The following is a 20,885-nucleotide window of genomic DNA, read 5'->3' as shown; positions in this document are numbered from 1 at the left end:
TGATTATTAATGACAATATCAGTCATTTTGGGCCGGTTAGCTCAGTTGGTTAGAGCGTGGTGCTAATAACGCCAAGGTCGCGGGTTCGATCCCCGTACGGGCCAGCTGATAATTTTTGCTGTCACACCTTTGCTGTGCCTTGCTCGTTCCAGAAAAAAACCCTGATTATTAATGACAATATCAGTCATTTTGGGCCGGTTAGCTCAGTTGGTTAGAGCGTGGTGCTAATAACGCCAAGGTCGCGGGTTCGATCCCCGTACGGGCCAGCTGATATTTTTGCTGTCACACCTTCGCTGTGCCTTGCTCGTTCCAGAAAAAAACCCTGATTATTAATGACAAAATAGGTCACTGTGGCCGTTTACCTCAGTTGGTTAGAGCGTGGTGCTAATAACGCCAAGGTCGCGGGTTCGATCCCCGTACGGGCCAGCTGGAATTTTTGCTGTCACACCTTCGCTGTGCCTTGCTCGTTCCAGAAAAAATCCTGATTATTAATGACAAATAGTCACTGTGGCCGGTTAGCTCAGTTGGTTAGAGCGTGGTGCTAATAACGCCAAGGTCGCGGGTTCGATCCCCGTACGGGCCAGCTGATAATTTTTGCTGTCACACCTTTGCTGTGCCTTGCTCGTTCCAGAAAAAACCCTGATTATTAATGACAATATCAGTCTTTTGGGCCGGTTAGAGCGTGGGTGCTAATAACGCCAAGGTCGCGGTGTTCGATCCCCCTACGGGCCAGCTGATACTTTTTGCTGTCAAACCTTTGCTGTGCCTTGCTCGTTCCACAAAAAAAACCCTGATTATTAATGACAATATCAGTCATTTTGGGCCGGTTAGCTCAGTTGGTTAGAGCGTGGTGCTAATAACGCCAAGGTTGCGGGTTCGATCCCCGTACGGGCCAGCTGATAATTTTTGCTGTCACACCTTCCCTGTGCCTTGCTCGTTCCAGAAAAAACCCTGATTATTAATGACAATATCAGTCATTTTGGGCCGGTTAGCTCAGTTGGTTAGAGCGTGGTGCTAATAACGCCAAGGTCGCGGGTTCGATCCCCGTACGGGCCAGCTGATAATTTTTGCTGTCACACCTTTGCTGTGCCTTGCTCGTTCCACAAAAATCCCCTGATTATTAATGACAAAACAGGTCATTGTGGCCGGTTACCTCAGTTGGTTAGAGCGTGGTGCTAATAACGCCAAGGTCGCGGGTTCGATCCCCGTACGGGCCAGCTGATAATTTTTGCTGTCACACCTTTGCTGTGCCTTGCTCGTTCCAGAAAAAAACCCTGATTATTAATGACAAAATCGGTCATTGTGGCCGGTTAGCTCAGTTGGTTAGAGCGTGGTGCTAATAACGCCAAGGTCGCGGGTTCGATCCCCGTACGGGCCAGCTGATAATTTTTGCTGTCACACCTTTGCTGTGCCTTGCTCGTTCCAGAAAAAAACCCTGATTATTAATGACAATATCAGTCATTTTGGGCTGCTTAGCTCAGTTAGTTAGAGCGTGGTGCTAGTAACGCCAAGGTCGCGGGTTCGATCCCCGTACGGGCCAGCTGATAATTTTTGCTGTCACACCTTTGCTGTGCCTTGCTCAGTCCAGAAAAAAACCCTGATTATTAATGACAATATCAGTCATTTTGGGCCGGTTAGCTCAGTTGGTTAGAGCGTGGTGCTAATAACGCCAAGGTCGCGGGTTCGATCCCCGTACGGGCCAGCTGATAATTTTGCTGTCACACCTTTGCTGTGCCTTGCTCGTTCCAGAAAAAACCCTGATTATTAATGACAATATCAGTCATTTTGGGCCGGTTAGCTCAGTTGGTTAGAGCGTGGTGCTAATAACGCCAAGGTCGCGGGTTCGATCCCCGTACGGGCCAGCTGATAATTTTTGCTGTCACACCTTTGCTGTGCCTTGCTCGTTCCAGAAAAAACCCTGATTATTAATGACAATATCAGTCATTTGGGCCGGTTAGCTCAGTTGGTTAGGAGTGGTGCTAATAACGCCAAGGTCGCGGGTTCGATCCCCGTACGGGCCAGCTGATACTTTTTGCTGTCACACCTTTGCTGTGCCTTGCTCGTTCCAGAAAAAAACCCTGATTATTACTATATCAGTCATTTTGGGCCGGTTAGCTCAGTTGGTTAGAGCGTGGTGCTAATAACGCCAAGGTCGCGGGTTCGATCCCCGTACGGGCCAGCTGATAATTTTTGCTGTCACACCTTTGCTGTGCCTTGCTCGTTCCAGAAAAAACCCTGATTATTGATGACGAAATAGATCACTGTGGCCGGTTAGCTCAGTTGGTTAGAGCGTGGTGCTAATAACGCCAAGGTCGCGGGTTCGATCCCCGTACGGGCCAGCTGATACTTTCTGCTGTCACACCTTTGCTGTGCCTTGCTCGTTCCAGAAAAAAACCCTGATTATTAATGACAATATCAGTCATTTTGGGCCGGTTAGCTCAGTTGGTTAGAGCGTGGTGCTAATAACGCCAAGGTCGCGGGTTCGATCCCCGTACGGGCCAGCTGATAATTTTTGCTGTCACACCTTTGCTGTGCCTTGCTCGTTCCAGAAAAAAACCCTGATTATTAATGACAATATCAGTCATTTTGGGCTGGTTAGCTCAGTTGGTTAGAGCGTGGTGCTAATAACGCCAAGGTCGCGGGTTCGATCCCCGTACGGGCCAGCTGATAATTTTTGCTGTCACACCTTTGCTGTGCCTTGCTCAGTCCAGAAAAAAACCCTGATTATTAATGACAATATCAGTCATTTTGGGCCGGTTAGCTCAGTTGGTTAGAGCGTGGTGCTAATAACGCCAAGGTCGCGGGTTCGATCCCCGTACGGGCCAGCTGATACTTTTTGCTGTCACACCTTTGCTGTGCCTTGCTCGTTCCAGAAAAAAACCCTGATTATTAATGACAATATCAGTCATTTTGGGCCGGTTAGCTCAGTTGGTTAGAGCGTGGTGCTAATAACGCCAAGGTCGCGGGTTCGATCCCCGTACGGGCCAGCTGATAATTTTTGCTGTCACACCTTTGCTGTGCCTTGCTCGTTCCAGAAAAAAACCCTGATTATTAATGACAATATCAGTTGTTTTGGGCCGGTTAGCTCAGTTGGTTAGAGCGTGGTGCTAATAACGCCAAGGTCGCGGGTTCGATCCCCGTACGGGCCAGCTGATAATTTTTGCTGTCACACCTTTGCTGTGCCTTGCTCGTTCCAGAAAAAAACCCTGATTATTAATGACAATATCAGTCATTTTGGGCCGGTTAGCTCAGTTGGTTAGAGCGTGGTGCTAATAACGCCAAGGTCGCGGGTTCGATCCCCGTACGGGCCAGCTGATAATTTTTGCTGTCACACCTTTGCTGTGCCTTGCTCGTTCCAGAAAAAACCCTGATTATTGATGACGAAATAGATCACTGTGGCCGGTTAGCTCAGTTGTTTAGAGCGTGGTGCTAATAACGCCAAGGTCGCGGGTTCGATCCCCGTACGGGCCAGCTGATAATTTGTGCTGTCACACCTTTGCTGTGCCTTGCTCGTTCCAGAAAAAAACCCTGATTATTAATGACAATATCAGTCATTTTGGGCCGGTTAGCTCAGTTGGTTAGAGCGTGGTGCTAATAACGCCAAGGTCGCGGGTTCGATCCCCGTACGGGCCAGCTGATAATTTTTGCTGTCACACCTTTGCTGTGCCTTGCTCGTTCCAGAAAAAAACCCTGATTATTAATGACAATATCAGTCATTTTGGGCCGGTTAGCTCAGTTGGTTAGAGCGTGGTGCTAATAACGCCAAGGTCGCGGGTTCGATCCCCGTACGGGCCAGCTGATACTTTCTGCTGTCACACCTTTGCTGTGCCTTGCTCGTTCCAGAAAAAAACCCTGATTATTAATGACAATATCAGTCATTTTGGGCCGGTTAGCTCAGTTGGTTAGAGCGTGGTGCTAATAACGCCAAGGTCGCGGGTTCGATCCCCGTACGGGCCAGCTGATAAATTTTGCTGTCACACCTTTGCTGTGCCTTGCTCGTTCCAGAAAAAACCTGATTATTAATGACAATATCAGTCATTTTGGGCCGGTTAGCTCAGTTGGTTAGAGCGTGGTGCTAATAACGCCAAGGTCGCGGGTTCGATCCCCGTACGGGCCAGCTGATAATTTTTGCTGTCACACCTTTGCTGTGCCTTGCTCGTTCCAGAAAAAACCCTGATTATTAATGACAATATCAGTCATTTTGGGCCGGTTAGCTCAGTTGGTTAGAGCGTGGTGCTAATAACGCCAAGGTCGCGGGTTCGATCCCCGTACGGGCCAGCTGATACTTTTTGCTGTCACACCTTTGCTGTGCCTTGCTCGTTCCAGAAAAAACCCTGATTATTAATGACAATATCAGTCATTTTGGGCCGGTTAGCTCAGTTGGTTAGAGCGTGGTGCTAATAACGCCAAGGTCGCGGGTTCGATCCCCGTACGGGCCAGCTGATAATTTTTGCTGTCACACCTTTGCTGTGCCTTGCTCGTTCCACAAAAAAACCCTGATTATTAATGACAATATCAGTCATTTTGGGCCGGTTAGCTCAGTTGGTTAGAGCGTGGTGCTAATAACGCCAAGGTCGCGGGTTCGATCCCCGTACGGGCCAGCTGATAATTTTTGCTGTCACACCTTTGCTGTGCCTTGCTCGTTCCAGAAAAAAACCCTGATTATTAATGACAATATCAGTCATTTTGGGCCGGTTAGCTCAGTTGGTTAGAGCGTGGTGCTAATAAAGCCAAGGTCGCGGGTTCGATCCCCGTACGGGCCAGCTGATAATTTTTGCTGTCACACCTTTGCTGTGCCTTGCTCGTTCCACAAAAACCCTGATTATTAATGACAATATCAGTCATTTGGGCCGGTTAGCTCAGTTGGTTAGAGCGTGGTGCTAATAACGCCAAGGTCGCGGGTTCGATCCCCGTACGGGCCAGCTGATACTTTTTGCTGTCACACCTTTGCTGTGCCTTGCTCGTTCCAGTCCAGAAAAAAACCCTGATTAATGACAATATCAGTCATTTGGGCCGGTTAGCTCAGTTGGTTAGAGCGTGGTGCTAATAACGCCAAGGTCGCGGGTTCGATCCCCGTACGGGCCAGCTGATAATTTTTGCTGTCACACCTTTGCTGTGCCTTGCTCGTTCCAGAAAAAACCCTGATTTTGATGACGAAATAGATCATTGTGGCCGGTTAGCTCAGTTGGTTAGAGCGTGGTGCTAATAACGCCAAGGTCGCGGGTTCGATCCCCGTACGGGCCAGCTGATAATTTTGCTGTCACCCTTTGCTGTGCCTTGCTCGTTCCACAAAAAACCCCTGATTATTAATGACAATATCAGTCGTTTTGGGTCGGTTAGCTCAGTTGGTTAGAGCGTGGTGCTAATAACGCCAAGGTCGCGGGTTTGATCCCCGTACGGGCCAGCTGATATTTTGCTGTCAAACCTTTGCTGTGCCTTGCTCGTTCCACAAAAAAACCCTGATTATTAACGACAATATCAGTCATTTTGGGCCGGTTAGTTCAGTTGGTTAGAGCGTGGTGCTAATAATGCCGAGGTCGCGGGTTTGATCCCCATCGGGGCCAGCTGACAATTTTTGTGTGTGCCTTGCTCGTTCCACAAAATCCCCTGATTATTAATGACAAAATAGGTCATTGTGGCCGGTTAGCTCAGTTGGTTAGAGCGTGGTGCTAATAACGCCAAGGTCGCGGGTTCGATCCCAGTACGGGCCAGCTGTGATTTTTGCTGTCACACCTTTGCTGTGCCTTGCTCGTTCCACAAAAATCCCCTGATTATTAATGACAAAACAGGTCAATGTGGCCGGTTACCTCAGTTGGTCAGAGCGGGGTGCTAATAACGCCAAGGTCGCGGGTTCGATCCCCGTACGGGCCAGCTGATAATTTTTGCTGTCACACCTTCGCTGTGCCTTGCTCGTTCCAGAAAAAAACCCTGATTATTAATGACAATATCAGTCGTTTTGGGCCGGTTAGAGCGTGGTGCTAATAACGCCAAGGTCGCGGGTTTGATCCCCGCACGGGTCAGCTGATACTTTTTGCTGTCAAACCTTTGCTGTGCCTTGCTCGTTCCACAAAAAACTCCTGATTATTAATGACAATATCAGTCATTTTGGGCCGGTTAGCTCAGTTGGTTAGAGCGTGGTGCTAATAACGCTAAGGTTGCGGGTTCGATCCCCGTACGGGCCAGCTGATAATTTTTGCTGTCACACCTTCGCTGTGCCTTGCTCGTTCCAGAAAAAACCCTGATTATTAATGACAAAATAGGTCATTGTGGCCGGTTAGCTCAGTTGGTTAGAGCGTGGTGCTAATAACGTCAAGGTAGCGGGTTCGATCCCCGTAAGGCACCAGATAATTTTTGCTGTCACACTTTGCTGTGCCTTGCTCGTTCCAGAAAAAACCCTGATTATTAATGACGAAATAGATCACTGTGGCCGGTTAGCTCAGTTGTTTAGAGCGTGGTGCTAATAACGCCAAGGTTGCGGGTTCGATCCCCGTACGGGCCAGCTGATAATTTTTGCTGTCACACCTTTGCTGTGCCTTGCTCGTTCCACAAAAAACCCTGATTATTAATGATATATCAGTCGTTTTGGGCCGGTTAGCTCAGTTGGTTAGAGCGTGGTGCTAATAACGCCAAGGTCGCGGGTTTGATCCACGCACGGGCCAGCTGATACTTTTTGCTGTTAAACCTTTGCTGTGCCTTGCTCGTTCCACAAAAAACTCCTGATTATTAATGACAATATCAGTCATTTTGGGCCGGTTAGAGCGTGGTGCTAATCACGCCAAGGTCTCGGGTTCGATCTCCGTACGGGCCAGCTGATAATTTTTGCTGTCACACCTTTGCTGTGCCTTGCTCGTTCCACAAAAAAACCCTGATTATTAACGACAATATCAGTCATTTTGGGCCGGTTAGTTCAGTTTGGTTAGAGCGTGATACTAATAATGCCGAGGTCGCGGGTTTGATCCCCATCGGGGCCAGCTGACAATTTTTGTTGTGCCTTGCTCGTTCCACAAAAATCCCCTGATTATTAATGACAAAATAGGTCATTGTGGCCGGTTAGCTCAGTTTGTTAGAGCATGGTGCTAATAACGCCAAGGTCGCGGGTTCGATCCCCGTACGGGCCAGCTGATAATTTTTGCTGTCACACCTTTGCTGTGCCTTGCTCGTTCCAGAAAAAACCCTGATTATTGATGACGAAATAGATCTCTGTGGCCGGTTAGCTCAGTTGTTTAGAGCGTGGTGCTAATAACGCCAAGGTTGCAGGTTCGATCCCCGTACGGGCCAGCTGGTGATTTTTGCTGTCACACCTTTGCTGTGCCTTGCTCGTTCCACAAAAATCCCCTGATTATTAATGACAAAACAGGTCAATGTGGCCGGTTACCTCAGTTGGTCAGAGCGTGGTGCTAATAACGCCAAGGTCGTGGTTTCCATCCCCGTACGGGCCAGCTGGTAATTTTTGCTGTCACACCTTCGCTGTGCCTTGCTCGTTCCAGAAAAAACCCTGATTATTAATGACAAAATAGGTCACTGTGGCCGGTTAGCTCAGTTGGTTAGAGCGTGGTGCTATTAACGCTAAGGTCGTGGGTTTGATCCCCGCACGGGCCAGCTGATACTTTTTGCTGTCAAACCTTTGCTGTGCCTTGCTCGTTCCACAAAAAACTCCTGATTATTAACGACAATATCAGTCATTTTGGGCCGGTTAGTTCAGTTTGGTTAGAGCGTGATACTAATAATGCCGAGGTCGCGGGTTTGATCCCCATCGGGGCCAGCTGACAATTTTTGTTGTGCCTTGCTCGTTCCACAAAAATCCCCTGATTATTAATGACAAAATAGGTCAGTGTGGCCGGTTAGCTCAGTTGGTTAGAGCATGGCGCTAATAACGCCAAGGTCGCGGGTTCGATCCCCGTACGGGCCAGCTGATAATTTTTGCTGTCACACCTTCGCTGTGCCTTGCTCGTTCCAGTAAAAAACCCTGATTATTAATGACAAAATAGGTCACTGTGGCCGGTTAGCTCAGTTGGTTAGAGCGTGGTGCTAATAACGTCAAGGTAGCGGGTTCGATCCCCGTAAGGGCCACCAGATAATTTTTTGCTGTCACACCTTTGCTGTGCCTTGCTCGTTCCAGAAAAAACCCTGATTATTGATGACGAAATAGATCACTGTGGCCGGTTAGCTCAGTTGTTTAGAGCGTGGTGCTAATAACGCCAAGGTCGCAGGTTCGATCCCCGTACGGGCCAGCTGGTGATTTTTGCTGTCACACCTTTGCTGTGCCTTGCTCGTTCCACACAAATCCCCTGATTATTAATGATAATACCAGTCGTTTTGGGCCGGGTAGCTCAGTTGGTTAGAGCGTGGTGCTAATAACGCCAAGGTCGTGTGTTCGATCCCCGTATGGGCCAGCTGATAATTTTTGCTGTCACAACTTTGCTGTGCCTTGCTCGTTCCACAAAAAACTCCTGATTATTAATGACAATATCAGTCATTTTGGGCCGGTTAGAGCGTGGTGCTAATCACGGGTTCGATCGCGGGTTCGATCCCCGTACGGGCCAGCTGGTGGTTTTTGCTGTCACACCTTTGCTGTGCCTTGCTCGTTCCACAAAAAAACCCTGATTATTAATGACAAAACAGGTCATTGTGGCCGGTTAGCTCAGTTGGTTAGAGCGTCGTGCTAATAACGCCAAGGTCGCGGGTTCAATCCCCGTACGGGCCAGCTGGTGATTTCTGCTGTCACACCTTTGCTGTGCCTTGCTCGTTCCACAAAAATCCCCTGATTATTAATGACAGAACAGGTCACTGTGGCCGGTTACCTCAGTTGTTTAGAGCGTGGTGCTAATAACGCCAAGGTCACGGGTTCGATCCCCGTACGGGCCAGCTGGTGATTTTTGCTGTGCCTTGCTCGTTCCACAAAAAACCCTGATTATTAACGACAATATCATTCATTTTGGGCCGGTTAGTTCAGTTTTGTTAGAGCGTGATACTAATAATGCCGAGGTCGCGGGTTTGAACCCCATCGGGGCCAGCTGACAATTTTTGCTGTGCCTGCTCGTTCCACAAAAATCCCCTGATTATTAATGACAAAGTAGATCACTTGGCCGGTTAACTCAGTTGGTTAGAGCGTGGTGCTAATAACGCCAAGGTCGCGGGTTTGATCCCAGCACGGGCCAGGTGATACTTTTTGCTGTGCCTTGCTCGTTCCACAAAAAACCCTGATTATTAACGACAATATCAGTCATTTTGGGCCGGTTAGTTCTGTTTGGTTAGAGCGTGATACTCGTAATGCCAAGGTCGCGGGTTCGATCCCCGTACGGGCCAGCTGACAATTTTTACTGTACCTTGCTCGTTCCACAAAAAAAAACCCTGATTATTAATGACAAATTTGGTCATTGTGGCCCGTTAGCTCAGTTGGTTAGTGTGTGGTGCTAATCACGCCAAGGTCGAGTGTTCAATTCCCCGTACGGGTCAGCTGACAATTTCTGCCGTGCCTTGCTCGTGCCACAAAATATCCATGATTATTAATGACAAAATCAGTCATTTTAGGCTGGTGAGCTCAGTTTGGTTGGAGCGTGGTGTAAAGCACTCCATGGTCGAGGGTTCGATCCCCGTATGGGCCAGCTAACAATTTTGCTGTCAAACCTTTGCTGTGCCATGCTCGTTCCACAAAAAACATGATTATTAACGACAAACTTGCTCATATTGGGCCGGTTAGCTCAGTTGGTTAGAGTGTGATGCCAATAACGCCAAGCACGCGCGTTCGATTCCCCGTACGGGCAAGCTGACAATATTTACGGTGCCTTGCTCGTTCCACAAAAAGCCCTGATTATGAATGACAATATTAGTCATTTTGGGCTGGTTAGTTCAGTTTGGTTAGAGCCTGATACTAATAATGCCGAGGTCGCGGGTTCGATCCCCGTACGGGCCGGCTGACAACTTTTGCTGTGCCTTGCTCGTTCCACAAAAAAAACCCTGATTATTAATGACAATCTCTGTCGTTTTGGGCCGGTTAGCTCAGTTCTGTTAGAGCGTGTTCGATCCCCGTATGGGCCAGTTGATAATTTTTGCTGTACCTTGCTCGTTCCACAAAAAAAACCCTGATTATTTATGACAATATCATTCGTTTTAGGCCGGTTTGGTTAGAGCGTGGTGCTAATAACGCCAAGGTTGCGGGTTCGATCCCCGTACGGGCCAGCTGACAATTTTTACTGTACCTTGCTCGTTCCACAAAAAAAACCCTGATTATTAATGACAAATTTGGTCATTGTGGCCCGTTAGCTCAGTTGGTTAGTGTGTGGTGCTAATCACGCCAAGGTCGAGTGTTCAATTCCCCGTACGGGCCAGCTACTTCTTTTTGCTATGCCTTGCTCATTCCACAAAAAAAACCCCGATTATTCATGACAAATTTTGTCATTGTGGCCGGTTAGCTCAGTTGGTTAGAGCGTGGTGCTAATAACGCTAAAGTTGAGCGTTCGATTCCCCGTACGGGTCAGCTGACAATTTCTGCCGTGCCTTGCTCGTGCCACAAAATATCCATGATTATTAATGACAAAATCAGTCATTTTAGGCTGGTGAGCTCAGTTTGGTTGGAGCGTGGTGTAAAGCACTCCAAGGTCGAGGGTTCGATCCCCGTATGGGCCAGCTAACAATTTTGCTGTCAAACCTTTGCTGTGCCATGCTCGTTCCACAAAAAACATGATTATTAACGACAAACTTGCTCATATTGTGCCGGTTAGCTCAGTTGGTTAGAGTGTGATGCCAATAACGCCAAGCATGCGCGTTCGATTCCCCGTACGGGCAAGCTGACAATATTTACGGTGCCTTGCTCGTTCCACAAAAATCCCTGATTATTAATGACAATATTAGTCATTTTGGGCTGGTTAGTTCAGTTTGGTTAGAGCCTGATACTAATAATGCCGAGGTCGCGGGTTCGATCCCCGTACGGGCCGGCTGACAACTTTTGCTGTGCCTTGCTCGTTCCACAAAAAAAACCCTGATTATTAATGACAATCTCTGTCGTTTTGGGCCGGTTAGCTCAGTTCTGTTAGAGCGTGTTCGATCCTCGTATGGGCCAGTTGATAATTTTTGCTGTACCTTGCTCGTTCCACAAAAAAAACCCTGATTATTTATGACAATATCAGTCGTTTTAGGCCGGTTTGGTTAGAGCGTGGTGCTAATAACGCCAATATTGTGGGTTTGATCCCCGCACGGGCCAGCTGACAATTTTTGCTGTCACAACTTTGCTGTGCCTTGCTCCTTCCACAAAAAACCCTTATTATTAATGACAAAATCCGTCATATTGGGCCTGTTCGATCAGTTTGCTTACAGCGTCGTGCTCATCACGGCAAGGCCTGAATACAAACAGTGTTTACTCGGGACACTTGTGTCCTTTCGCTTTCAAACCTTAATTAATATCTTTCCAAAGAACACTGATGAAGACCAACAATAACTATTTATAGCCAGTTAACTACAATTGTAAACCATTTGCTGTCGGTCAGCTTGTTTTGTTATAGCCTGCTGCTAATATCACCAAGGTCATGGGTTTGATCGCATTCCGGACCAGCTACCTTTATTTAGCTATCAACGCACAATCACCTCGTTCTGAAGAAAGTTGATGAAGACCACCAACATTGAACGCTTGCAGATGGTTAGCAGCTCAGTCGGTTCAACCACTGTATGTACATGTCTATCTAACAAGCTTTGGAGCTATCCATATGCTCAGTAAAGATTCTGGCAAGAGTTTGCAATCCTACATTACTATCACACTCCTCCTTTACAACCTGCCTTCCTTTGATTATTTACAACCATCATCAACTACGCATCAACTCTTCTATCCCATCCCCATTCATCCTATATTTAAAGCATGGTAATGGATGGGTGCTCAGTAGCGATGCGAGCTCCGACGTGGTACACTAACTCATGGAGCAATTTCGTGATGGAGACTTTTTGTCTCCTTTCCAGCTGTCTGCACTTTCATATGAGCTGCAGACAGGAAGTGTGGAGCCACATGGGAAACATGATGGCCTTGGCCGCAGTGGCAAAGCACACCTTTGTGCTTGTGTCTTTTTCGTACTACGGTGTGCATCTCGTTTTTTTTTCCGTTCAGAGGATATCACCATCACTTGTCAGACACCTTTTGAAGTATTTCTGTTTAACCAGCTGCACCTCCTAATGAAGGCTCTATTTAGCCAATCTGCGGTTTTGTGAGCCACCAAACTGATCTACACTATTTTCCCCCACACACAAGCTGACAGCTCATTTGGAATCTACCTTGAACAAAAATGACATCTGCTCCAGCAGCATCAAGTTCGTTAGTTCACACACTTAACTTTTTTTTTTCCAAATGAGTTACAGCCATGCTGAGTGTGAGGAATACTGCTCCTTCCATTTTGACACCAAGAAATATGTCTTTTGCACTTATTAATTTGACAGATGAGCCATGACAATGTGGATAACCACATAGCTGGTGCATTTCGGACCTGGGCCTCCACTGGGGGCTTATTTTTTTCTACCTTAAACCTTTTTGATATGTTGAGCATGATATGAGAAGTGTACCAAAGCAACTGAGAAGATATAATATACCTATTGTTCAATTTCAAACCTCTCCCAGGGCTAGTGATGTTGCTCGTATGAGTAAATACTGAGAACATGCAAATGCCGCTTGAAGTGAAGCAACGCTGTCATTGCATCAACATAGATTAAACTATCAGCGAGGCACCCAGTTAGACTATAGTCTGATGGACATCCTGCTTAAAAACACTCTTGGAACTAAAGGTTAATCGCATATTTTTAGTGTGTTGTCAGTGGAAATAGAGTATGTGTCCCTTCTTGGACACTGAAACAATTTACAGCCTCTTGGATGGATGGATTTTATTATATTTTCCATCATACATTTACAGTTTTATTCCCATTAAATTACACATTTCTACACATAAAATTAGTCATTTTTTCTTGTAATAGTCCAACTCTATTTGTGTAAAAGTATGATTTTTCTAAAGCATAGTCTTCTTCTTCTTCTTTTCCTTTCGGCTTGTCCCGTTAGGGGTCGCCACAGCGTGTCATCTTTTGCCATCTTAGCCTATCTCCTGCATCTTCCTCTCTAACCACAACTGCCCTCATGTCCTCCCTCACAACATCCATCAACCTTCTCTTTGGTCTTCCTCTCGCTCTTTTGCCTGGGAGCGCCATCCTCAGCATCCTTCTACCAATATACTCACTCTCTCGCCTCTGAACATGTCCAAACCATCGAAGTCTGCTCTCTCGCACCTTGTCTCCAAAACATCCAACTTTGGCTGTCCCTCTAATGAGCTCATTTCTAATCCTATCCAACCTGCTCACTCCAAGCGAGAACCTCAACATCTTCATTTCTGCTACCTCGAGTTCTGCTTCTTCTGTTGTTTCTTCAGTGCCACCGTCTCTAATCCGTACATCATGGCCGGCCTCACCACTGTTTTGTAAACTTTGCCCTTCATCCTAGCAGACACTCTTCTGTCACATAACACACCAGACACCTTTCGCCAGCTGTTCCAACCTGCTTGGACCCGTTTCTTCACTTCCTGACCACACTCTCCATTGCTCTGTATTGTTGACCCCAAGTATTTGAAGTCGTCGACCCTCGCTATCTCTTCTCCCTGTAGCCTCACTCTTCCCCCTCCACTTTTCTCATTCACGCACATATATTCTGTTTTACTTCGGCTAATCTTCATTCCTCTCCTTTCCAGTGCATGTCTCCATCTTTCCAATTGTTCCTCTGCATGCTCCCTGCTTTCACTGCATATGACAATATCATCTGCGAACATCATGGTCCAGGGGATTCCAGTCTAACCTCATCTGTCAGCCTATCCATTACCACTGCAAACAGGAAGGGGCTCAGAGCTGATCCCTGATGCAGTCCCACCTCCACCTTAAATTCCTCTGTCACACCTAAGGCACACCTCACCATTGTTCTGCTACCATCATACATGTCCTGTACTATTTTAACATACTTCTCTGCCACACCAGACTTAGACTTTTTCTAAAGCATAGTGTTTGACTTTATTTATGAAAAATGATGACATTTTCTTTTGTTTTTATTTGATTCAAGTAAACTGACTTTTCTTCATCACACAATTTTTTTTTTAAATTACACCTTTTCTCAATATTTTGACTTGAGTGGTGTTATAACAACTTTATTTTTAAAAATACCCTCACTTCCTGCCTAAAGACAGCTGAGATAGGCTCCCGCTGTAGAAAATGAATGAATTAATTGAGAAAACAAATATTTGCTGATGCGATGAATCTACAATTTAATGAAGTAATAGTGAAAACACACACTATACATTTTGTGCTTGCCAAGTGGTTTTCACATCTATTTATCTACACACTTCTGCAGCCTCTGCTGATCAAAAGAAGATGAAAGACGTCAACTGTGAATGAGGCGTCTTATTATAAGCTAACAGCAAATTAACAAGCGTATCTTCTTGTCTCTGCTAACAACGGTCTTAGCAGATGTTTTCGTTGGTCATGCTCTGTCACTTTTACATACTGTAACTCAAAATATGATTTGATGGTTTCTGGTGAGTCTGATCTTTAACCCGTTGGCTTGTCTGTTCAGGCGAGCAGTTTGAGCAACCCTCCTGCCTCCCAAGGTCCATTGCAGCATATACTCAACTAATAGTCTGGATCTCCTTTCTTTGCTCTTTCAATCATCTTTATGGCCTGTACTTCCATCACCATGTTTACCAGGCAACAAGAGCACTGAAGAAAATGACAATCTTCACAATGTGATGGAACGCATTTATGTAGAGCACGATTATATTATGTACGACTGTATTCTGATACATTTTATAGCATGATCTTGCGCAGAAACAATGCAACACAACCAAGAAATGAAGCAAAAAAAAGACAAGATGGGAGAGGAGCTGTATCATGTATTTGGCTCTTTGGCAAGTGTTAATCGACAACTAGATGATGAAGTGCTGCTTCCAAAATTGAAAATACGATATGCTTATTCTTTAGTAGTGGGAGGATATTCTCCAGACTAATGGCTGGAGCACAAGTAGCCACCAAACAGCCTGATCATCAGAGTAATTATATATAGGTAATTATAGGTACTATATTACACATACTCGCAGTGGTACGCTTTGGAGTGCAGGGGGCAGGGGTGAGCAGTTGCCACCTAGTCTACACAGGCAATTTCAACCGGATGGTAAATAATGGTGAAAATGTCATGTGCTTCTTGATCAATGGGTTAGTCATCATAGCAATCATAGTAATCATATTAATCATTCCACCTTTTCCAATTCCAATGTCCACAGTAATGCTGAGTTCACTGTCTGTACTCAGCAGTTAGAGTAATTTATGTAGACACTACACAATCGAGATGCAATGAGCAAGGGCCTGTCAGCATGCCTGCGTGAGTGTGTGTGTGTGGTGTGTGTGTGTGTGTGTCAGTGAGCTCTGTTTGACATCATCACACAGTAAATTGCAAGACTGACAAGTGTTCAGACAACATGCTGAATATGCAACTTGTCTTCACTAGTGCAGCAATAATCAAGAAAAACACCCGAGATGTCACGTTTTTCAACCATGTTTTTAAATCAGTCATCACTCGGCTGCTGGAGCCAAACATTCCAGAGACGACAGCGCAAAGTTGTCATTCGCTCAGAAGAAGACAACAATTGTCGTTTAGCAAAAGGGAAAAAAGAAGATTCATGGTGAGTAAACCTGCACAAGAAATGCGGTCAATGTTGGTCTCACACATAATCAATGACAATGTTTTAAGATATGCTCACTCATTGGCTGTCTATCTTTATTCAAGGTAGTTTGATGTGATGGAGCGAAGTATAATTCACATCATGGCTGAGCTGGTTGTTTGCAACACAGGCTGAACTAATTAGCAGTGAGGGTCTCGAGTTATGTTTCAAATAATGACAGCCTTTAATTACCTTAATTGGCTATTTAGTGTGCCGTTCTGTGAGAGCTGTTTTCTTATGCTATATTATGGCAATGTGTTGTTTTAGAAGAGTGTCCTCTCACAATCATTTTGTAGGTTTCTGGAGCATGAAATTAATGTCATTCTGACCAAAGCATAACAAATTTGGGCAGATCTGCAGGAGGTAGACTCCGCCACTTGGTGAGAGACTTCATTCACCACCAATCAAAATGGCTCCACTCATTTCCATTAAAATGTGGACCGAGACCTCTCAGTTCAGAACAGGACGATCCGCAATCACAACGTTCCACTTGGGGAGGATTGTCACTGTTCTTGGCCGATGGGGCAACAAAAAATGTGAGCAGGTCCCCTTAAATACAGTTTGAGGTTGTGATATCCTCCGGCTACTTACTGTAATTTCCGGCCTACAGAGAGGCTCACCCAGTACATTTGTAAAGGAAATACCATTTGGTACATAGATATAGGTACATGTTTAAAAGCCGCAAGTTCCCACATTGAAACATGAGGTATTTATAAAGAAAGACGGTAAACAGAAAGAGTTTTCAAAGTTTTAATACCTTAGTTTATCTTAACATAGCAACAACATGGTAGCACGAACAGGGCTGGTTAAAAAAAAAAAAACAGCTGCGGCAGCTACACAGTAGCAACACAATAGCACAGCACTAAGAGAGCCAGTAAAAAAAAAAAAAAAAAACATAAATCACTGAGACGCAGCAGTAACACAGCAGAAATACGCTAGCGTACCGTTAACGCTAGCGCAGCGCTAACAGGTCGGTTAAAAAAAGCGTAGCAGTAAAAATCACCAAGACGCGGCAGTAACACAGCAGCAACATGCTAGCAAAATACTGACGCTAGCGCAGCGCTAACAGGGCTAGTTAAAAAAAACATACCGGTAAAAGTCACTTCCTCGGCACATATATTTCACTGGTCTCACGCTTACCTTTTCCCCTCGAATGCGCCTTGCGGCCTTTAGAACAAATGCACAAATTAGCCACATCACCGCATAAGCTACAGAGTTGAAAGCTTGTAAAAAAGTCGCAGTTTATAGGCCGGAAATTATGGCAAATGTGTTTGCAAAGCTCAGCATGTGTCTTCCTGTGGGCAGATCATACATTCATTCTTTCACGCATTTTCCATACCACTTATCCTCACTTGGGTCTCTTATCATTCTTCTTGGCAATGTAACACAAAGGGAGGATGTGGAGTGGATGGGAAAAGATAATGTTAAAGCCATGCTAATTGCTTAGCCATTGTGTCATGCAGTCGGACAGCATGGAAATAAGTAATTTGGTGAAACAATACACTTGTTAAGTGCAAATAAGACACTACAGTGTTGGAACCATGTTTTGACTCAGAATAATCACCCTTGAGCAACAAAATAAAAGGCCATTTAATAGGTGTTTAGTATTTAGTAATACAAACACCATGCAAGAGAAGTACAGTATTCATATTTCCCCTTCTTACATCTTCACTGTATGTAAATGACCTTAGCTTGTATGTTACAGTTAGGTGAAAGTTCTGAACAGCTCACTTGCAAGCACATTTTAAGAAACAGGCGGCTAACTAAGGACGTTCATCCATCCATTTTCCATGCTGCTCATCCTCACCAGGGTCATGGGAGCACTTGAGCCTATGCCAGCTAACTTTGGGCAAAAGGTGGACTACAACCTGAACGGTCACCAGTCATTCGCAGGGCATATATCAACACCGTCACAGAGTGGGAATCGATCCCATGCTGCCCGCACCAAAGTGTGTGCCACTACACAACCTGTGACAAACTAAAGACTTACTTGGGTTAATCTAATGCTTTATGAGGGAGAGACGCAACAAATTTATCATTTTTTTTTTTTTTAATGAAGTCCCATTAACATTTTGTGTATAATTTCTCCGGGGAAAATGAAGCCACACACTTTTCACAGATCAAATGCTTCAATCAAGTAATCATTTTTGTGAACGTTACATAACGTCGTGATCTCCAGTTAAAATCCTGTCCACATCATGCTGCATTTTCTTATATAAATATATACTCTATATCAGAGGATGAAAGGAGTCAGAGAGGCTTGGCCCAGGCTGCTGCATCATCCTATCAACTGTAATCAAATCAACTTTGAGTGTACACGTGTGGGTGTGCAGTCCATTGAATGGGATGCTGAAGAGACTGTAGCTTAAAGAAGATTAAAGATTTAAAAGGCAGCAGAGTATGTAGTTTTGAACTGCAAGAATCTGTTCCATCAATGAGTAACTGACTGTGTGTTTGACTATGCATGTGCGCTTCTCCACATCTCTGCAGGAACTGGACTCAGTGTGGATTAAACCGTGGGTGGAGCACAAGTCTGACAGTCTGATCCAGCAGCACAGCATGGCGACTTCCGACTGACTGACTACAAATGTCCTCCACCGTGATACCTCACAGACAAACATACAGCAGGTTAACACTGCAGTTTTCATGAGTTCCTTGTGTTCCGGGTCTTTTATTTCAGTTTAAGTGAGTATTATCAGGCACTGTGTTGCCAACCAATCACACCATCATGCCACCCCCCACATAGACATTAAATAGTTGTTTATTGATCCCATTTGAACTTGAAGCAAAACGCCCACCAAAGCATATAAAAAGTCTTTCAGAAGATTCTGTATAATATGTGGAGGCTTAACACGTTCTGCTGTTGTAACAAATTCCCTGCACAGTATTAAAGAATGTGTTACGTTATGTGTATGTGGTTCTGGTGTACTGAAATGTAGTTCCTCCTCAACAACAACTTTTGTTCGGTGAGTACCAACCACAAAGTGGGCAGTTACTTGAATATTGACACTGTTGGCAATTTAAAATCCTGGTTTTGGTATTCCTTCTCATTGCGTTCAATCTATAAATAACATTGGTGTCAAAATTAAACCATGTCACAGATGAGTTTTGACGTATTTTATGCACGAAGCAGGATGAAAAAATGGATTCTGACAGAATGGGACTGTAATGCAGTTTTTGACTGGCGAGGATTCCAATATCAACTGGGATAAACTCCAGCTCACCCACAACCTGATGAGGCAAAGTGCAATTGAAAATAGAAGGCCATATGGACTAATGCATTATTTAATATGTATATCCCCGTGCCTGTCATTTTCAGTGGTGTCTCACACGAATATTTAAAAAGCTCAATGTATTATGCAATGAAGTTCCACACCACTGCAAACTACAACCACAACTATAAACCCTTTAAACCCACTAAATTGAGGAGGTCTACCCTATTATTGTGGTAAGGTGAATATAGAGGTTGGTTGCCCAATCTCAAGAGAAGACAAATACACTTTGATTATGCTACTGTATAATGATTTTAGCTCTTCAGTTAAGTCATATTCAATCAACAAGAAATGTTATTACAGCAAATGTGAGAAGGTGAAACGCTGTGATAGTGAACATGATGAAGTATTTAATTAAGGAGAACAATGCTGATGCCAGCAATGTGTCATTGGTGTGAGCATGTATTCATTAGCTGTTTAAATGTTGTTTCAACCCTTCGATTATCCTACCCCGTGAATAAAGTTTTAGGTACTAGATGAGCACATTCAGTGTGTGTGCTCTTTCGTGCAATGTCAGACAGAGGCACCGGGATCATTAAAAAGAACATCATGCAAGATGCAGATTAATCGATCCTAGCCCAATTGAAATGTCAATGAGGTGCTGTTTGGATCACATGTTAAAATCCCCCGTCTACCTAACTCAAGGTGGACTTGCCTCTGGTTGTCATTAGGAGCGCTTTCATTTTATTAGACAAAAAAAAAGAAGCAAAGTTCAGTCACAATATTTCCCATTGATTAAGCCATTCATGCAGATAATTTACATATTCCTAAGAGCAACACCACACTCAAATGATATCCATTGAATTGCAAACTAAAGTTGTTCTTGACTATTTTTTCTTTTAACAATCAGTAACAGGTTACAACATTAGCTACACCTCCACTAATGCAATCCATCCATCCATTTTCTTTGCCGCTTATGCTCACAAGGGTCGCGGGGAGTGCTGGAGCCTATCCCAGCTGTCAACGGGGAGGAGGCGGGGTACACCCTGAACTGGTTGCCAGCCAATCGCAGGGCACATAGAGACGGACAACAGCCACACTCACAATCACACCTAGGTGCAATTTAGAGTCTCCAATAAATGGTGGATGTTTTGGGGATGTGGGAGGAAACCGGAGTGCTCGGAGAAAACCCATGCAGGCAGGGTGGAGAACATGCAAACTCCACACAGGCTGGGCCCGGATCGAATCTGGGTCCTCGGAACTGTGAGGCCAACACTTTACCAGGTGAGCCAGCGTGCCGCCCTATTGCAATCCAACACTGCAAATATAACAGTGTTTTTGATGTAGTTCTTCCTGCATTATACTGTGTTGTAGCATCAATATATCGTGGCGTTATTTAGCTTCATTACAAAAAAAAAAACCCTCCACGACTGCCAAGTAGTGTACAACTAGAATAAAGCATCTTTTAATGAATACCTTTCTGACAAATTCAATCAAAATTAAAGATCGTTATCGATGCCAAGGCACAATGTTTCATGCAGTTGTTGTATTGGATGTTATTATATTGTTCCGGTGTACTCAATGTTCCATAGTTTAATGGAACCCTGTGTTGGTTGCTTCTATCATACTTCACTGTTGTTAAGGCCAGTGTGACATATTCTATAATGGGAATGTGAAAGCAAACAGCAAACAAGCCCTTGAAATTGTACAGATCCTCTCTAGCACCACGTCGCGTTATCACTCATTCAATTCCATGTACTATGACCCATGCGTAGAGACGTGTGCTGAAAGTTAACTTTACACTTTAATAACATTGGCTGAATTTGTCTATGTGGGCAGAGTGTTGATGGGTGGGTGTGATGAACACGCAGCAAGGGGGAAGGAGTAATAAGTTATCATGCACATTGCTGCAGAACAGCATCCAAAAACAGAAAGTGCTGCACTTACTGGATTT

General features: G+C 45.0%; 49 non-coding genes across 49 annotated transcripts; all 49 read left to right on the top strand.

Moving 5' to 3' along the window:
* The first annotated feature begins 30 nt into the window (after positions 1 to 30).
* trnai-aau (transfer RNA isoleucine (anticodon AAU)) lies at positions 31 to 104 on the top strand. Its single transcript has one exon. It is a non-coding gene; the product is annotated as a tRNA-Ile (tRNA).
* An 88-nt stretch (positions 105 to 192) lies between these two features.
* trnai-aau (transfer RNA isoleucine (anticodon AAU)) lies at positions 193 to 266 on the top strand. The gene has a single exon. It is a non-coding gene; the product is annotated as a tRNA-Ile (tRNA).
* An 86-nt stretch (positions 267 to 352) lies between these two features.
* trnai-aau (transfer RNA isoleucine (anticodon AAU)) lies at positions 353 to 426 on the top strand. Its single transcript has one exon. It is a non-coding gene; the product is annotated as a tRNA-Ile (tRNA).
* An 83-nt stretch (positions 427 to 509) lies between these two features.
* On the top strand, positions 510 to 583 carry trnai-aau (transfer RNA isoleucine (anticodon AAU)). The gene has a single exon. It is a non-coding gene; the product is annotated as a tRNA-Ile (tRNA).
* A 238-nt stretch (positions 584 to 821) lies between these two features.
* On the top strand, positions 822 to 895 carry trnai-aau (transfer RNA isoleucine (anticodon AAU)). The gene has a single exon. It is a non-coding gene; the product is annotated as a tRNA-Ile (tRNA).
* An 87-nt stretch (positions 896 to 982) lies between these two features.
* On the top strand, positions 983 to 1,056 carry trnai-aau (transfer RNA isoleucine (anticodon AAU)). Its single transcript has one exon. It is a non-coding gene; the product is annotated as a tRNA-Ile (tRNA).
* Positions 1,057 to 1,143: 87 nt separating this feature from the next.
* trnai-aau (transfer RNA isoleucine (anticodon AAU)) lies at positions 1,144 to 1,217 on the top strand. The gene has a single exon. It is a non-coding gene; the product is annotated as a tRNA-Ile (tRNA).
* Positions 1,218 to 1,304: 87 nt separating this feature from the next.
* trnai-aau (transfer RNA isoleucine (anticodon AAU)) lies at positions 1,305 to 1,378 on the top strand. The gene has a single exon. It is a non-coding gene; the product is annotated as a tRNA-Ile (tRNA).
* An 88-nt stretch (positions 1,379 to 1,466) lies between these two features.
* On the top strand, positions 1,467 to 1,540 carry trnat-agu (transfer RNA threonine (anticodon AGU)). Its single transcript has one exon. It is a non-coding gene; the product is annotated as a tRNA-Thr (tRNA).
* Positions 1,541 to 1,628: 88 nt separating this feature from the next.
* Positions 1,629 to 1,702, top strand: trnai-aau (transfer RNA isoleucine (anticodon AAU)). The gene has a single exon. It is a non-coding gene; the product is annotated as a tRNA-Ile (tRNA).
* Positions 1,703 to 1,788: 86 nt separating this feature from the next.
* trnai-aau (transfer RNA isoleucine (anticodon AAU)) lies at positions 1,789 to 1,862 on the top strand. The gene has a single exon. It is a non-coding gene; the product is annotated as a tRNA-Ile (tRNA).
* Positions 1,863 to 1,948: 86 nt separating this feature from the next.
* On the top strand, positions 1,949 to 2,021 carry trnai-aau (transfer RNA isoleucine (anticodon AAU)). The gene has a single exon. It is a non-coding gene; the product is annotated as a tRNA-Ile (tRNA).
* An 84-nt stretch (positions 2,022 to 2,105) lies between these two features.
* Positions 2,106 to 2,179, top strand: trnai-aau (transfer RNA isoleucine (anticodon AAU)). The gene has a single exon. It is a non-coding gene; the product is annotated as a tRNA-Ile (tRNA).
* Positions 2,180 to 2,265: 86 nt separating this feature from the next.
* On the top strand, positions 2,266 to 2,339 carry trnai-aau (transfer RNA isoleucine (anticodon AAU)). The gene has a single exon. It is a non-coding gene; the product is annotated as a tRNA-Ile (tRNA).
* An 88-nt stretch (positions 2,340 to 2,427) lies between these two features.
* On the top strand, positions 2,428 to 2,501 carry trnai-aau (transfer RNA isoleucine (anticodon AAU)). The gene has a single exon. It is a non-coding gene; the product is annotated as a tRNA-Ile (tRNA).
* An 88-nt stretch (positions 2,502 to 2,589) lies between these two features.
* trnai-aau (transfer RNA isoleucine (anticodon AAU)) lies at positions 2,590 to 2,663 on the top strand. Its single transcript has one exon. It is a non-coding gene; the product is annotated as a tRNA-Ile (tRNA).
* Positions 2,664 to 2,751: 88 nt separating this feature from the next.
* trnai-aau (transfer RNA isoleucine (anticodon AAU)) lies at positions 2,752 to 2,825 on the top strand. The gene has a single exon. It is a non-coding gene; the product is annotated as a tRNA-Ile (tRNA).
* An 88-nt stretch (positions 2,826 to 2,913) lies between these two features.
* trnai-aau (transfer RNA isoleucine (anticodon AAU)) lies at positions 2,914 to 2,987 on the top strand. The gene has a single exon. It is a non-coding gene; the product is annotated as a tRNA-Ile (tRNA).
* Positions 2,988 to 3,075: 88 nt separating this feature from the next.
* trnai-aau (transfer RNA isoleucine (anticodon AAU)) lies at positions 3,076 to 3,149 on the top strand. The gene has a single exon. It is a non-coding gene; the product is annotated as a tRNA-Ile (tRNA).
* Positions 3,150 to 3,237: 88 nt separating this feature from the next.
* On the top strand, positions 3,238 to 3,311 carry trnai-aau (transfer RNA isoleucine (anticodon AAU)). The gene has a single exon. It is a non-coding gene; the product is annotated as a tRNA-Ile (tRNA).
* Positions 3,312 to 3,397: 86 nt separating this feature from the next.
* Positions 3,398 to 3,471, top strand: trnai-aau (transfer RNA isoleucine (anticodon AAU)). The gene has a single exon. It is a non-coding gene; the product is annotated as a tRNA-Ile (tRNA).
* An 88-nt stretch (positions 3,472 to 3,559) lies between these two features.
* Positions 3,560 to 3,633, top strand: trnai-aau (transfer RNA isoleucine (anticodon AAU)). The gene has a single exon. It is a non-coding gene; the product is annotated as a tRNA-Ile (tRNA).
* Positions 3,634 to 3,721: 88 nt separating this feature from the next.
* On the top strand, positions 3,722 to 3,795 carry trnai-aau (transfer RNA isoleucine (anticodon AAU)). The gene has a single exon. It is a non-coding gene; the product is annotated as a tRNA-Ile (tRNA).
* An 88-nt stretch (positions 3,796 to 3,883) lies between these two features.
* trnai-aau (transfer RNA isoleucine (anticodon AAU)) lies at positions 3,884 to 3,957 on the top strand. The gene has a single exon. It is a non-coding gene; the product is annotated as a tRNA-Ile (tRNA).
* An 86-nt stretch (positions 3,958 to 4,043) lies between these two features.
* Positions 4,044 to 4,117, top strand: trnai-aau (transfer RNA isoleucine (anticodon AAU)). Its single transcript has one exon. It is a non-coding gene; the product is annotated as a tRNA-Ile (tRNA).
* Positions 4,118 to 4,204: 87 nt separating this feature from the next.
* Positions 4,205 to 4,278, top strand: trnai-aau (transfer RNA isoleucine (anticodon AAU)). Its single transcript has one exon. It is a non-coding gene; the product is annotated as a tRNA-Ile (tRNA).
* An 87-nt stretch (positions 4,279 to 4,365) lies between these two features.
* Positions 4,366 to 4,439, top strand: trnai-aau (transfer RNA isoleucine (anticodon AAU)). Its single transcript has one exon. It is a non-coding gene; the product is annotated as a tRNA-Ile (tRNA).
* An 88-nt stretch (positions 4,440 to 4,527) lies between these two features.
* Positions 4,528 to 4,601, top strand: trnai-aau (transfer RNA isoleucine (anticodon AAU)). The gene has a single exon. It is a non-coding gene; the product is annotated as a tRNA-Ile (tRNA).
* Positions 4,602 to 4,689: 88 nt separating this feature from the next.
* On the top strand, positions 4,690 to 4,763 carry trnai-aau (transfer RNA isoleucine (anticodon AAU)). The gene has a single exon. It is a non-coding gene; the product is annotated as a tRNA-Ile (tRNA).
* Positions 4,764 to 4,848: 85 nt separating this feature from the next.
* Positions 4,849 to 4,922, top strand: trnai-aau (transfer RNA isoleucine (anticodon AAU)). Its single transcript has one exon. It is a non-coding gene; the product is annotated as a tRNA-Ile (tRNA).
* Positions 4,923 to 5,011: 89 nt separating this feature from the next.
* trnai-aau (transfer RNA isoleucine (anticodon AAU)) lies at positions 5,012 to 5,085 on the top strand. Its single transcript has one exon. It is a non-coding gene; the product is annotated as a tRNA-Ile (tRNA).
* An 85-nt stretch (positions 5,086 to 5,170) lies between these two features.
* On the top strand, positions 5,171 to 5,244 carry trnai-aau (transfer RNA isoleucine (anticodon AAU)). The gene has a single exon. It is a non-coding gene; the product is annotated as a tRNA-Ile (tRNA).
* An 86-nt stretch (positions 5,245 to 5,330) lies between these two features.
* Positions 5,331 to 5,404, top strand: trnai-aau (transfer RNA isoleucine (anticodon AAU)). Its single transcript has one exon. It is a non-coding gene; the product is annotated as a tRNA-Ile (tRNA).
* Positions 5,405 to 5,637: 233 nt separating this feature from the next.
* On the top strand, positions 5,638 to 5,711 carry trnai-aau (transfer RNA isoleucine (anticodon AAU)). The gene has a single exon. It is a non-coding gene; the product is annotated as a tRNA-Ile (tRNA).
* An 86-nt stretch (positions 5,712 to 5,797) lies between these two features.
* trnai-aau (transfer RNA isoleucine (anticodon AAU)) lies at positions 5,798 to 5,871 on the top strand. Its single transcript has one exon. It is a non-coding gene; the product is annotated as a tRNA-Ile (tRNA).
* A 237-nt stretch (positions 5,872 to 6,108) lies between these two features.
* trnai-aau (transfer RNA isoleucine (anticodon AAU)) lies at positions 6,109 to 6,182 on the top strand. Its single transcript has one exon. It is a non-coding gene; the product is annotated as a tRNA-Ile (tRNA).
* A 243-nt stretch (positions 6,183 to 6,425) lies between these two features.
* On the top strand, positions 6,426 to 6,499 carry trnai-aau (transfer RNA isoleucine (anticodon AAU)). Its single transcript has one exon. It is a non-coding gene; the product is annotated as a tRNA-Ile (tRNA).
* An 86-nt stretch (positions 6,500 to 6,585) lies between these two features.
* trnai-aau (transfer RNA isoleucine (anticodon AAU)) lies at positions 6,586 to 6,659 on the top strand. The gene has a single exon. It is a non-coding gene; the product is annotated as a tRNA-Ile (tRNA).
* A 385-nt stretch (positions 6,660 to 7,044) lies between these two features.
* On the top strand, positions 7,045 to 7,118 carry trnai-aau (transfer RNA isoleucine (anticodon AAU)). Its single transcript has one exon. It is a non-coding gene; the product is annotated as a tRNA-Ile (tRNA).
* Positions 7,119 to 7,204: 86 nt separating this feature from the next.
* Positions 7,205 to 7,278, top strand: trnai-aau (transfer RNA isoleucine (anticodon AAU)). Its single transcript has one exon. It is a non-coding gene; the product is annotated as a tRNA-Ile (tRNA).
* Positions 7,279 to 7,525: 247 nt separating this feature from the next.
* trnan-auu (transfer RNA asparagine (anticodon AUU)) lies at positions 7,526 to 7,599 on the top strand. The gene has a single exon. It is a non-coding gene; the product is annotated as a tRNA-Asn (tRNA).
* A 236-nt stretch (positions 7,600 to 7,835) lies between these two features.
* On the top strand, positions 7,836 to 7,909 carry trnai-aau (transfer RNA isoleucine (anticodon AAU)). The gene has a single exon. It is a non-coding gene; the product is annotated as a tRNA-Ile (tRNA).
* An 87-nt stretch (positions 7,910 to 7,996) lies between these two features.
* trnai-aau (transfer RNA isoleucine (anticodon AAU)) lies at positions 7,997 to 8,070 on the top strand. Its single transcript has one exon. It is a non-coding gene; the product is annotated as a tRNA-Ile (tRNA).
* An 87-nt stretch (positions 8,071 to 8,157) lies between these two features.
* trnai-aau (transfer RNA isoleucine (anticodon AAU)) lies at positions 8,158 to 8,231 on the top strand. Its single transcript has one exon. It is a non-coding gene; the product is annotated as a tRNA-Ile (tRNA).
* An 88-nt stretch (positions 8,232 to 8,319) lies between these two features.
* Positions 8,320 to 8,393, top strand: trnai-aau (transfer RNA isoleucine (anticodon AAU)). The gene has a single exon. It is a non-coding gene; the product is annotated as a tRNA-Ile (tRNA).
* A 237-nt stretch (positions 8,394 to 8,630) lies between these two features.
* Positions 8,631 to 8,704, top strand: trnai-aau (transfer RNA isoleucine (anticodon AAU)). Its single transcript has one exon. It is a non-coding gene; the product is annotated as a tRNA-Ile (tRNA).
* Positions 8,705 to 8,791: 87 nt separating this feature from the next.
* trnai-aau (transfer RNA isoleucine (anticodon AAU)) lies at positions 8,792 to 8,865 on the top strand. The gene has a single exon. It is a non-coding gene; the product is annotated as a tRNA-Ile (tRNA).
* A 219-nt stretch (positions 8,866 to 9,084) lies between these two features.
* On the top strand, positions 9,085 to 9,158 carry trnai-aau (transfer RNA isoleucine (anticodon AAU)). Its single transcript has one exon. It is a non-coding gene; the product is annotated as a tRNA-Ile (tRNA).
* A 73-nt stretch (positions 9,159 to 9,231) lies between these two features.
* Positions 9,232 to 9,306, top strand: trnat-cgu (transfer RNA threonine (anticodon CGU)). The gene has a single exon. It is a non-coding gene; the product is annotated as a tRNA-Thr (tRNA).
* Positions 9,307 to 20,885: the final 11,579 nt, after the last annotated feature.

The sequence above is a fragment of the Syngnathoides biaculeatus genome, chromosome 4 (genome assembly GCF_019802595.1).
Source record: "Syngnathoides biaculeatus isolate LvHL_M chromosome 4, ASM1980259v1, whole genome shotgun sequence".
NCBI lineage: Eukaryota > Metazoa > Chordata > Actinopteri > Syngnathiformes > Syngnathidae > Syngnathoides > Syngnathoides biaculeatus.
This window is presented reverse-complemented; position numbering and strand designations above follow the sequence as displayed.